The sequence below is a fragment of the Mytilus edulis genome, chromosome 14 (assembly GCF_963676685.1).
Source record: "Mytilus edulis chromosome 14, xbMytEdul2.2, whole genome shotgun sequence".
Taxonomy (NCBI): domain Eukaryota; kingdom Metazoa; phylum Mollusca; class Bivalvia; order Mytilida; family Mytilidae; genus Mytilus; species Mytilus edulis.
In genome coordinates, this window is record NC_092357.1 from 39,748,786 (window position 1) to 39,760,071 (window position 11,286).

Below are 11,286 nucleotides of genomic sequence, written 5' to 3' on the forward strand. Positions count from 1 at the left end.
TGCTCCGTACTGGGAAGATCATATCGGATACTATCAATTTATTGGTTCCATTCCCCCAATTATATGAGTCTACACGTCTCCTTTGAAAAAATGCCTTGCAATGCGTCTGAACTACTAAGTACTTCCATATCATTTCGAAAACAGATAATAATCTATTTCACTGGATGAGATTGGGCTGACGGATTTTTAAATGGAAATGTATTAATTTTTATTTATAGCACAAGTTTTACAAGGCAAGATTATTCACCCTGTTCGCCCTACAAATCAAATGGTTGCCTCCTTACACCTACACGAGCTAAAACATATACATATGAACATTTGATATCATTTATTTTGTGTGACAACTCTTCACCAATGACCTGAGTGAAAGGTTGACATGGGCAGATCCAGAAATTTCCATTTTTTTTAATTTTTTGTTGTTTTTTTTTTTGGGGGGGGGGGCAGAGGGGGATGCTTGCTCCAGTCATGCTTCAGTGATTCCCTATATAATCAACAAAATATTTCACACCAAAAAGGGGGGGCGGGGGTTTCTCCTTAATAAGAAATCTCTGTTTTCAGGCATAGGCTCATATAAATTTGCCTTTTGAAGAACTGAAATAAATATGAAACGGCTAATTAGTTTTCAGATGCTTTACATTAAAATACATCATGTACATACATGTGACATACACAATTATATATAAATGTAGAATCAAATCTTGATAAATGTATGTAGTTGAAATTGTTAGCTTTAAACATTAAAAAAATGAACTCCCAAAGTTTAAACACAATTATAAAGAATGACCATGTACATGATTTACATGTAGTCTGTAATGTATGCCATTGCCATGAAGCTAGATCATTGTAGGTAAACTGTCATCTATTCCCTTAAATCTTTGTCCCCAGTCACCCCAAGTTTGATTTAAATTAGGGAGCTTCCATTTGATTTTTATGGGGGGGGGGGGGGCTAGGATGAAATTTGAAAAAAATAGGCAGAACAGGAGTTTTGAGAAGAAAAAAAAGGCAGGATGAGACACTAGCAAAAAAAAAAGTCAGGACGACAATTTTGGTAAAAAAAGTCGGGATAAACTAAAAAAAGAAAGGCAGGAACGAACAGAGTGAAAAATAAAAAGGCAGGACAGAGATTACAGCTAAAAAAAAAATGCAGGATAAAATTTTTCATCCTAGCCCCCCCCCCATAAAAATCAAATGGTAGCTCCCTTAGTCAAGTATATATCTACTCTATTAGGTCTCTAGTTTGGATAGTGTATAACTTGCAAATTAAAATCATACTCCTTCCAAATTTCTTTCTTTAAAATATTATGGATAAAATAGCAAGTAAAGAATGAAATTAAATTGGATGAAATGTGTCAATTTTTTTGGTAAAGTAGTATGTCTGAAGTTGTCAAACTTAATGAAAGACCCTTCAGGGGCGGATCCAGTCATTTTAAAAAGGGGTTTCCTAACCCAGGACAAAAAAGAGGGGGGTAATTACATGTCCCCATTCAAATGCATTGATAGTCCAAAAAAGGGGGGTCTTTGACACATTCCCCATTCCCATTCTCAATTTTATCATGTAGTCGCCGTAGTCCGAAGACACTTAGTTTTCGCATAATTACTTTTAGTATAAGTTAACCATGTTAACAGAAATCTATGAAACTCAAACACAGGGTTTGTGACCAGAGTTTTTGTCCAGAGTTTAGAAATTACATGAATTAGGGGCCAAAAGGGGCCAATATTAAACTTTGTTTGATTTTATAGAAAATTGAATTATTGGGGTTCTTTGATATATATATATTCCAAATCTAACTGTGTATTTAGATTCCTAGTTTTTTGGTCCTGTTAAAATTGGTCTATCTTAAGGTTCAAAGGGTCCAAAATTAAACTTATTTTGATTTTAATAATATTTAAATTCTTGGTGTTCTTTAATCACCACCGTGTATCATCAGTACACCGGATATAGGTACTAACCAAGCGGGCATGATCGATTTTGAGCTGACAGGGTGACGAAAATCTTTGTTTTGTTTTGTCAACATTCAGTGTACATTTCTCAACATCTGAAATTCCTGCTCCAAAATGATTTTCGCATCGATTTTTTCCTATTTACAAGACAACTTTTATATTCAAATAAGAACAATTAACTTGTAAATGCGCAAATAGTTGTGAATGTCAACACCAAATTTCAATTTCGATTCAATTGTCGAGACATTTACATGTTTTACCTGAAAGAAAGCTAATACAGGGCAAAAGTAATAGTTACCAATCATAAACCTACCTGTGATTACTCATTCCATGAAACTTTTTGGGTAATAAACGAGTATGAAAATTTTGTTTTTGTGGACGGTGTACAGCAACTTAACTATGCACCGTACAGAAGGATTTATGTGGTCAGCTAAACACCGTACACAACGATTCTTTTCGGACTAAAATATCGAAAAAAACGTATGCATGAAAGATTTCAATGCTAATTATTGATACAGCTAATATTTATTACACACGCACAGTGGCCTTCTATCAGAGAAAGAGTTGCAATAAATATAGAATTATATCGGATGAGACGAGTGCCAACTTCTTTGACAAGTATTTGCACATGTTGTTAGTAAACGTTCTTGTTTTGGGAAAATAATGAGACATCTCTAATCATCAACTTACGACCAAATCATTTCTTAAAACAACAATTAAGTTTAGATTGAGGTACACATTGATATTATGTGAACAAAACAAAGATTTTCGTTACCGTGTGAGGTCAAAATCGATCACGCCCGCTTGGTTAGTACCTATATCCGGTGTACTGATGATACACGGTGATCATGTTAATATGCTGAATCTGAATATTTACTTAGATTTTTAGTATGGGCCCAAATTTCAAGTTGGTCCAAATTGGGGTCCAATATTTTACTTTGTTTGATTTCAAAAAAATTGAATATATATATATGGGGTTCTTTGATATGCTGAATCTAACCATTCATTTAGATTTTTGATATTTTGGCCCGTTAATAAATTGGTCCACATTGAGATCTAAAGAGTCCAAAATTGAACTTTATTTGATTTCATCAAATAATGAATTATTTGGGTTCTTTGATCATGTTGATATGCTGCATCTAACCATGTATTAAGATTTTGAATATTGGACCATTTTAGAGGTTAATAGTCAATTTAAAATTTTTAAGTACTTGGACCACATTCATCAATGTCGGTCAGAAACCTATGCTGCATCAACTATTGAATCACAATCCAAATTTACAATTCAGAGTTGTATCCATAAAATTGAGAATGGAAATGGGGAATTTGTCAAAGAGACAACAACCCGACCAAATAAAAAAACAACAGCAGAAGGTCACCAACAGGTCTTCAATGTAGCGAGAAATTCCCGCACCCGGAAGCGTCCTTCAGCTGGCCCCTAAACAAATATATACTAGTTCAGTGATAATGAACGCCATACTAATTTCCAAAGTGTACACAAGAAACTAAAATTAAAATAAAACAAGACTTACAAAGGCCAGAGGCTCCTGACTTGGGACAGGCGCAAAATGCGGCTGGGTTAAACATGTTTGTGAGATCTCAACCTCCCCCTATACCTCTAACCAATGTAGAAAAGTTTGAATTGAATGTTGTGTCCATACTTGCTCCAACTGTTCAGGGTTTAAAGTGTACGTTTGTATCAAGCTGAGCCATGCATAGCATTCTTATTGGTTATTTATATATTAATTTGAAATTTTGATGAGTTAGACGCATACAGATTATACTGTAAACAATATTTCAGAGTTTAATTAACGTAGTCAAGCAAAACAAATCATAGAAGAATAGTTGAATCATGTTTTTGTTGTCCAATGAAAAATTAGTACGAACACCAAGAAAAAGTATGGGAATGTTTGTTTTTTAAACTATTGACCAGGGTGAAAGTCTTTGAAAGTCATGACTGACCAAAAGTTTGTGAAATGAAATAGCACAAATATTCCATTCTTATTAAATATTATTGTATATAAAGAAAATACTGATGTTTAATAATAGTTTTTACCCTTTTTATGTTTTATAGGACAAGAAATATAGAAAAATAATGAAAAATATAAACAGTTTCAATAGAAATGAGCGACAAAACAAGATAAACAGAATACAACAAGGCCTAAATGGTAAGACCACTTCTATATACTGTAAATTCAGAAATTATTGCTTGCATTTATTATTTTTCAGGGAATGGACAACTTATTGTGATTACAAAAAAAATCTGCATCAATTATATATACATGATATATATATATATGTTTCTGTTATCAAAATATGATTTCTTATTTTTGCGATACTCACCCAGTCACATTAATCGCATTACTAAAAACCTCTGGATAATTTCTGAATTACAGTAATAAACATGATAAAAGTAATTGCCTTTGAATGATGACTCTTATAAAAATAAGAAGATGTGGTATGGTAAATGAGTGACTTATCCACCAGAGTTTAAAGAAGTGGATGCAAGAAATTAAAGGCCAATGATGGGCTGGCCTTCAATAATGAGACAACACTTCCTTTATAGGTCAGCCAATAAAGATCCCAACATGAAAAGATTTAAACAATCCAATTTAGTTCAACATGTTCAAAAACAATAACAATTAATAAAAAAATATCATGTCTGTGAGCACTCAACCTCTTACCTGACCATAATATAGGACAGTGGTTCAAATAACACAGCATATGAACATTCTATAACAACTTTTGCAAGTGGCTAAACTTTAAATATCACTGCAAGGCACTAAACAACGAATATTTAATCTTGGACACAAAGCACTGAAATAAGAGAACTCATATAAAGCATGACAAGTAAGAATATCAAATGAAAGTTTCTCAAATGTTAAAGTCATATGAAACGAGTGAGTGATGAAAAATAAAGGTTGTCCAACTTTTGAACCAATGCATGTATACATCATAAACTTAGTCCTCTGTGCACGATTTTATCATTATTTTCACAAGTATATCATATAAATCGTCAATTTTTTTTCTCTCTGTTTGTTATGATTTAACAAATAATGCTGCTCATTAAATGCCATGTTTTGAAGCTGAGTTTTACCGATTGCCACCTTATAGTAAACAAATCACAAAAAGCATGGGTATTGAGCACGTGTTTAACATGTATAATCAGCTATTTGTTTATTTCAATGACAGATCCTTACATATTGTGGTCACCGGATTTTTACGAGGAGGGTTACGCTCGGGTCACTATGTATATGGAAAATATGTATCGGCGAATTGCTTCCTGGAAGCAAGCAATTAAAAATAAGTAAACTTCTTCTAAATGTGGACAAATTAAAGAATTTTCCTCAGAAAAAAGTATATGTACTTAAGTTGCATAATGAAAACTATCCATTAAGTTATAAAAAACATAATTATTATACATATTTTTTTTTAATTTGAGGTTTCTTATGACTTTAATTAAAACATGATAAAATAAGCCTATTTATATTGCTGTTTTTTTCTCCATTTATCATGTTTATAACTTCTTTTTTTTATTTTGTGTATTTATAGGTCAGATATCTTGGTTTTTATGATCATCGTCAGGTCCTACAAGTCTATACTGAAGAGGAAACTTGTTTGTTAATACTTTTCTACATAATGTGCTAACTGCATTAGTTAATGTGAAATGAACTCAATTGTGTGTTTTTCTGGAAAAAGAAATAGAAAAAATTCTACAAAATTGCTATAAACAAAATGGAGTACTATCAAAGATGCACAAGGACACAATGGTGTAAAATGTAACAACCTACATATTCACTGATGGATTATGGAGAAATTAAGAAAAAAAATAGTATCTTTGTCATGTTTGTTGTCGAAATAAACACATGCGTTATCCATTCATGTGCATAATATTATGTACATGGCTCTCCATCATATCAAATATACAGAGAAGATGTTTGAAGAACAAGTTGCCAAAATTTATTCAACCAATTGAAGGAAGATGTCTTGTGAATGGAATTATTTATGCACTGAACTGTTATGTAGGGGGTAGAATAATTATACACAGCAGCTGAAACAGAAGACAAGTTAATTTGACATGAAAAGTGTTTATTTTATATAATCTTTTGTATCAACATGATCAATAATTCAGTCTAGGAGAAAATATATTTATACTGTTTGTCAATGTTTGTACTGTTATGAAATTTTTATAGAGGAAAAACATTTCCTTAAGGGAAATTTGATGTTCAGAAATTTCCTTAGAGGAAATTTGAAGAACAATGATTTCCTTAGAGGAAATTTCCTCAAAGGAAAATTTGAAGCGGCAAATTTCCTCAAAAGAAAAAGAATTTCCTCAAAGGAAATAATTATGCAGCAAATTCCCTAAGGGAAATCTTTTTCCCTTGAGGAAAACTCTTTTTCCTCTGAGGAAATTGTTGAAAAAAGGGGCATTACTTTTTCAACAGTGGTGCTAGAGCCAAACATATTTAGGACAAATATCAGAGAACCAATACCAATCAAGTTATCAACTTCATTTTGACTTAACTCCAAAAATTAAGGTGACAACTTTTGCACTCAGCGGAATTGCAAACTTTTCCCGGATACTGTTAATATTCTTATACAAGACCTGTTTATTTTCTCTTGCTTATGACCTTAGATATATTATTAATGCTGTATGTTTATGCTTATGACCTTAGATATATTATTGCTGTATGTTAATGCTTATGAAATTAGATATATTATTGCTGCATGTTTATACTTTTGACCTTAGATACATTATTGCTGTATGTTGATTGTCACTTGCTTATGACCTTAGATATATTATTGCTGCATGTTTTTTTTTAAATGCTTATGACCTTAGATACATTATTGCTGTATGTTGATTGTCACTTGCTTATGACCTTACCGGTAGATATATTATTGCTGCATGTTTATGCTTATGACCTTAGATATACTATTGCTGTATGTTGATTGTCTTTTGCTTATGACCTTAGACATGTTAGATATACTATTGCTGTATGTTGATTGTCTTTTGCTTATGACCTTAGATATACAATGTATAATATTGCTGCATGTTTATGCTTATGACCTTAGATATATTATTGCTGTATGTTTATTGTCACTTGCTTATGACCTTAGATATATTATTCATGTTATTTGTGCAGGTTTATTGACACTTGCTTAAGTTGTTTTATTGCTGTTTGTTTAATTTTCTGTTTTTGTTTCACACATTTTACTTGATGGTGTTATCTCAGTGAAAGATGAAATAATAAAACACAAGTGCCTTATTTGTTATACCAATTGTAATGTTTTGTCTTTTTGAAAATGATATTCTCAAATGTACATAACTTAAATTAAGAAGTGTTGAAATTAAGTAAGGATATGGTATGTGATTGCCAATGAGACAACTAAAAACCAGAGATAAAGGTATTTTCAGCCAGTGACTGAACAGCCATCAACAATGAGCAAGACCTATCAACATTTAAATGTCTGCATGAAAAAAACACAAAAACATTCAAATGGATAAACATAAGACACTGTGTGCAATGGTGTGAAAGCTATATATGCAAAACTATATACTGAAAATTCAGAAATTATTGCTAGCAATTGTAAGTGCGATTTTTCTCAATTTCATCATTTTTTTGTGTGCAAAATTTAGAATAATCCTGTTTAGTTCATAAAAAATTTCAATATGCAAGTGAATATTATTGTAATTATAACCCTGTCACTATTTTCACAATAATAAAAACAGCAATAATTTCTGAATTTATAGTAGTTAAATTTTTGACACATAGTGATTTACTTTCAATTAAGCATGCCTAGACAAAAATCTTAGAACACACAATTATATATTTCTACAATTAAGATTCAAAGAAATACTTGTACCCATAATAACTTAGTCCGTTTTGTGAAATTGCTTCACTCATGCAATTAGAGGATTTTTTTATGTTTTCTTTTTAGTTATATCACTTTCCATGTGAACAATTATTGTTCCCATGGGAAAACATATTGTTCCCAAGGGAAAATTATTGTTCCCATGGGAAAAATTATTGTTCCCATGGGAAAAATTATTGTTCCCATGGGAAAAATTATTGTTCCCATGGGAAAAATTATTGTTCCCATGGGAAAAGTATTTTCCCATGGGAAGAAAAGGAGTTCCCTTGGGAAGAAAAGTTCCCTTGGGAAATCTAAAGTTTCCCTTGGGAAATTTAGAACTTCCCATGGGAACAAACAATTTACTTATGTTCCCATGGGAACTTTAAAGTTCCTATGGGAACTCTAAACTTCCCATGGGAAAAGTAATTTTTCCCATGGGAACTTTCAATGTTCCCATGGGAAATTCTAATATTCCCATGGGAATTATCAAATTTCCCATGGGAAATGTACTTTTAATCAGCTGCAGTGACAAGAGTGACAACAGTGACAAGTTGGGACATATGGCATTTTTTTAATTTTTCAATAATCTATCACTGGGCAAATTTTTTTTTTGATATCTTGTAAACCGACAAAGTCAGATTTGCCGATACCGGAATGGCAAATTTGTCCCGCACAGTGTTCAGTATCTGCCTTTTCGTCCCCCCATAGTCCATGTTAAAGGCTATGAGTATCTGCCTTTTCATCCCCTATAGTCCATATTTAAAAGCAGACTTAAGTATCTGCCTTTTCGTCCCCCATAGTCCATTTTTAAACGCAGACTTAAGTATCTGCCTTTTCATCCCCCATAGTCCATATTTAAACGCAGACTTAAGTATCTGCCTTTTCGTCCCCCATAGTCCATATTTAAACGCAGACTTAAGTATCTGCCTTTTCGTCCCCCATAGTCCATATTTAAACGCAGACTTAAGTATCTGCCTTTTCGTCCCCCATAGTCCATATTTAAACGCAGACTTAAGTATCTGCCTTTTCGTCCCCCATAGTCCATATTTAAACGCAGACTTAAGTATCTGCCTGTTGTTCACTCATAGTCCATATTTAAACGCAGACTTAAGTATCTGCCTGTTGTTCACTCATAGTCCATATTTAAGGATGTTGGTATATGTCATAGTTGCTACATCAAGAAAAGATGGGAAAGCATATGTAAACAATTGGTGTGGTGATATCATGTCGAAAAAAGGGTTCCGTAAGAACATTTTAAATTCTTTAAATGTTAAAGAATTATCACTTAAAGCCCCAGTCATGCACACTGTCACGTTTTATTTCGTTTTAAAATACTACCGTAACGCTTCAAAAAATCCTAAAACTGTCCCGTTATTTTGAAACCTAGGATTTAATAGGTTGGGCGTATGACATTTGCGCCAATTTTGAAAAAATTGATTCTTTCATTTGCGCCGATTTAATTTTTTCATTTGCGCCGATTTTATATTTTATCTTAATTGGATTTACAGGTAAGTTACAGGTAAGTTCATACTTTTACATTGGCTGAGCACAGAGTATAAAGACAAATCAAGTGACATTGCAATTGGTAAATGGCTATCCCAATGTTTCGGGTTTACATTCCTTTCCCTAAATGAAATCGATGACTGCTTCACGTTTACAGGTTCCTGACTTAGGACTGCAGGCACATACACAAATAATGTGGCGGGTTAAATCATATATGTCATATATATTGTATGTTTGATGAAAAGGGAAACAAAACCTTGCAGGTTCCAATTTTACACGAAAAAAAGTGGATCAACCATGCATGCATCACGCAACTGTACAAGCTATCCATCAAACTCCGGACAGTGATCGTTTCCGTTCCGGAACTTTTTTTCCTTACTCCAGTGTAGAGTAGTATTCGGGCCCGTATGCGGATCGGAACTGGAACTGCCGGGGAGTTTGGCTATCCATATTGCCAGAAAACAAGGAAAAAGTGATGGCAGCGTTAACAAAATAAGGCAAATAGACAAAAAATAATTAAAAATAAATAAAAATATTGATTTACAAAATTTTAATCTGCTAACCGAGTCCGCAGTGGCGTAGCTAGGTCATTTTTACGTGCACACCCGAACTTCGGTAAGTGGCCTGAAGGCTTGAGCGGTTCCATACCAAAACCTGCTGGAAGTTGATAAGCAGGGACAAGCCTCCGGAAGTTTTAGAGTTATCGAGAATGTCATAAAATTCCTGTCATTGAAAACAACAGTTTTTAGATTCAAAATAATTATTTTTTTATGTTTAATCTATTCGTTGTGTTTAAAATTTTATTTCGAATCTAATGACGGTCATTGGCTTAATTTGGAGTAAACGTCCAAACCAGTTACTTTAAAATAATTTTATGATTAAAGGGAGCTATGGATAACCTTCAAATATTACCGAAGCATATTACCGGATGCGTGGTCTTTCATTTAGGATTATTTTACTTTATGAAAACAAGATGGATCAATCGCAGAAAAGTGACAAGGAAGTTTATAATTGAATTCGACGAAGCCAGTAAAGTAATTGATATGTAATAAATTTTAACGTTAGACTGCAAATGCAAAAAGAAATTATTTTTTTCTATAGAATACGGCCGGAAAATACGATTATGCTCTGGATACTCGTTTGGGCATAAACAGTTTTTGTCCTGCTACCGTAAAATTTCACAAATTTTTGACAAAGTTATTGATATCTTAAAACTAAAACAAGATAATGAGCCTGCGTGTACATGAATAGTTATAATATTAGCACCGCCGACGTTTACGATCAAAATAGCTCGCTTTCGCAACAAATGTCAATGGCTCTAGATTTAGAATTTGACAGAAATAATATGATACTAATTGTCGTCACTTTTATTCGCATTTACAAAACATTGAAGAAAGACTTAAAAGGTATATGCACTGTGAACCAATTCCTTTATTTTTACTTATATGATTTTTTGATTTTTTTTTACTTCATGAATTCAAGTGTAAGCCCATGCCGCTTTTGACGTAAACGTAGCTACGTGGATGCCTACACAATATATGCAGATGTATATAAAAAAATTATATACATTTTGAAAATTTAAAATATATGAAGAAGGTGGGGTAACAAAACCCAAGAGGCATTGGCGGATCCTGGGGGGAGTCCGGAGGTTGCATGGCCGATCAAAGCATTTGAATCGGAGCATATAGCTAGAACCCCCCTTTAATCCGGGTTGGGACCCCTTTTAAAATGGCTGGATCCGCCTCTGAGAGGCACCCCTATTAATTAAGTATTGAAGTGGCCCCCCGCCCCCGAGTGATATAAAAAATGTCGAAATTTCAGTTTAAATGAAAGCTTGTCGGATTTTTGATTCAGAACATTAATAATAAACACACCTTACATCTATTTCGATAAGATTAACCTGCATTTAAGATCCATTTTGTCTGCGAACAGTGTCAGAAAAACACATTTCAAATGATTTTTTTGCGATTTTCTGATCGCCTTGAT

General features: G+C 33.1%; 1 long non-coding RNA gene across 1 annotated transcript; it reads left to right on the forward strand.

Annotated features, from left to right (window-relative positions):
- The first annotated feature begins 64 nt into the window (after window positions 1-64).
- Window positions 65-6,756, forward strand: LOC139502795 (uncharacterized). Its single transcript, XR_011658940.1, has 3 exons — window positions 65-198; window positions 4,016-4,109; window positions 5,494-6,756. It is a non-coding gene; the product is annotated as an uncharacterized lncRNA (long non-coding RNA).
- Window positions 6,757-11,286: the final 4,530 nt, after the last annotated feature.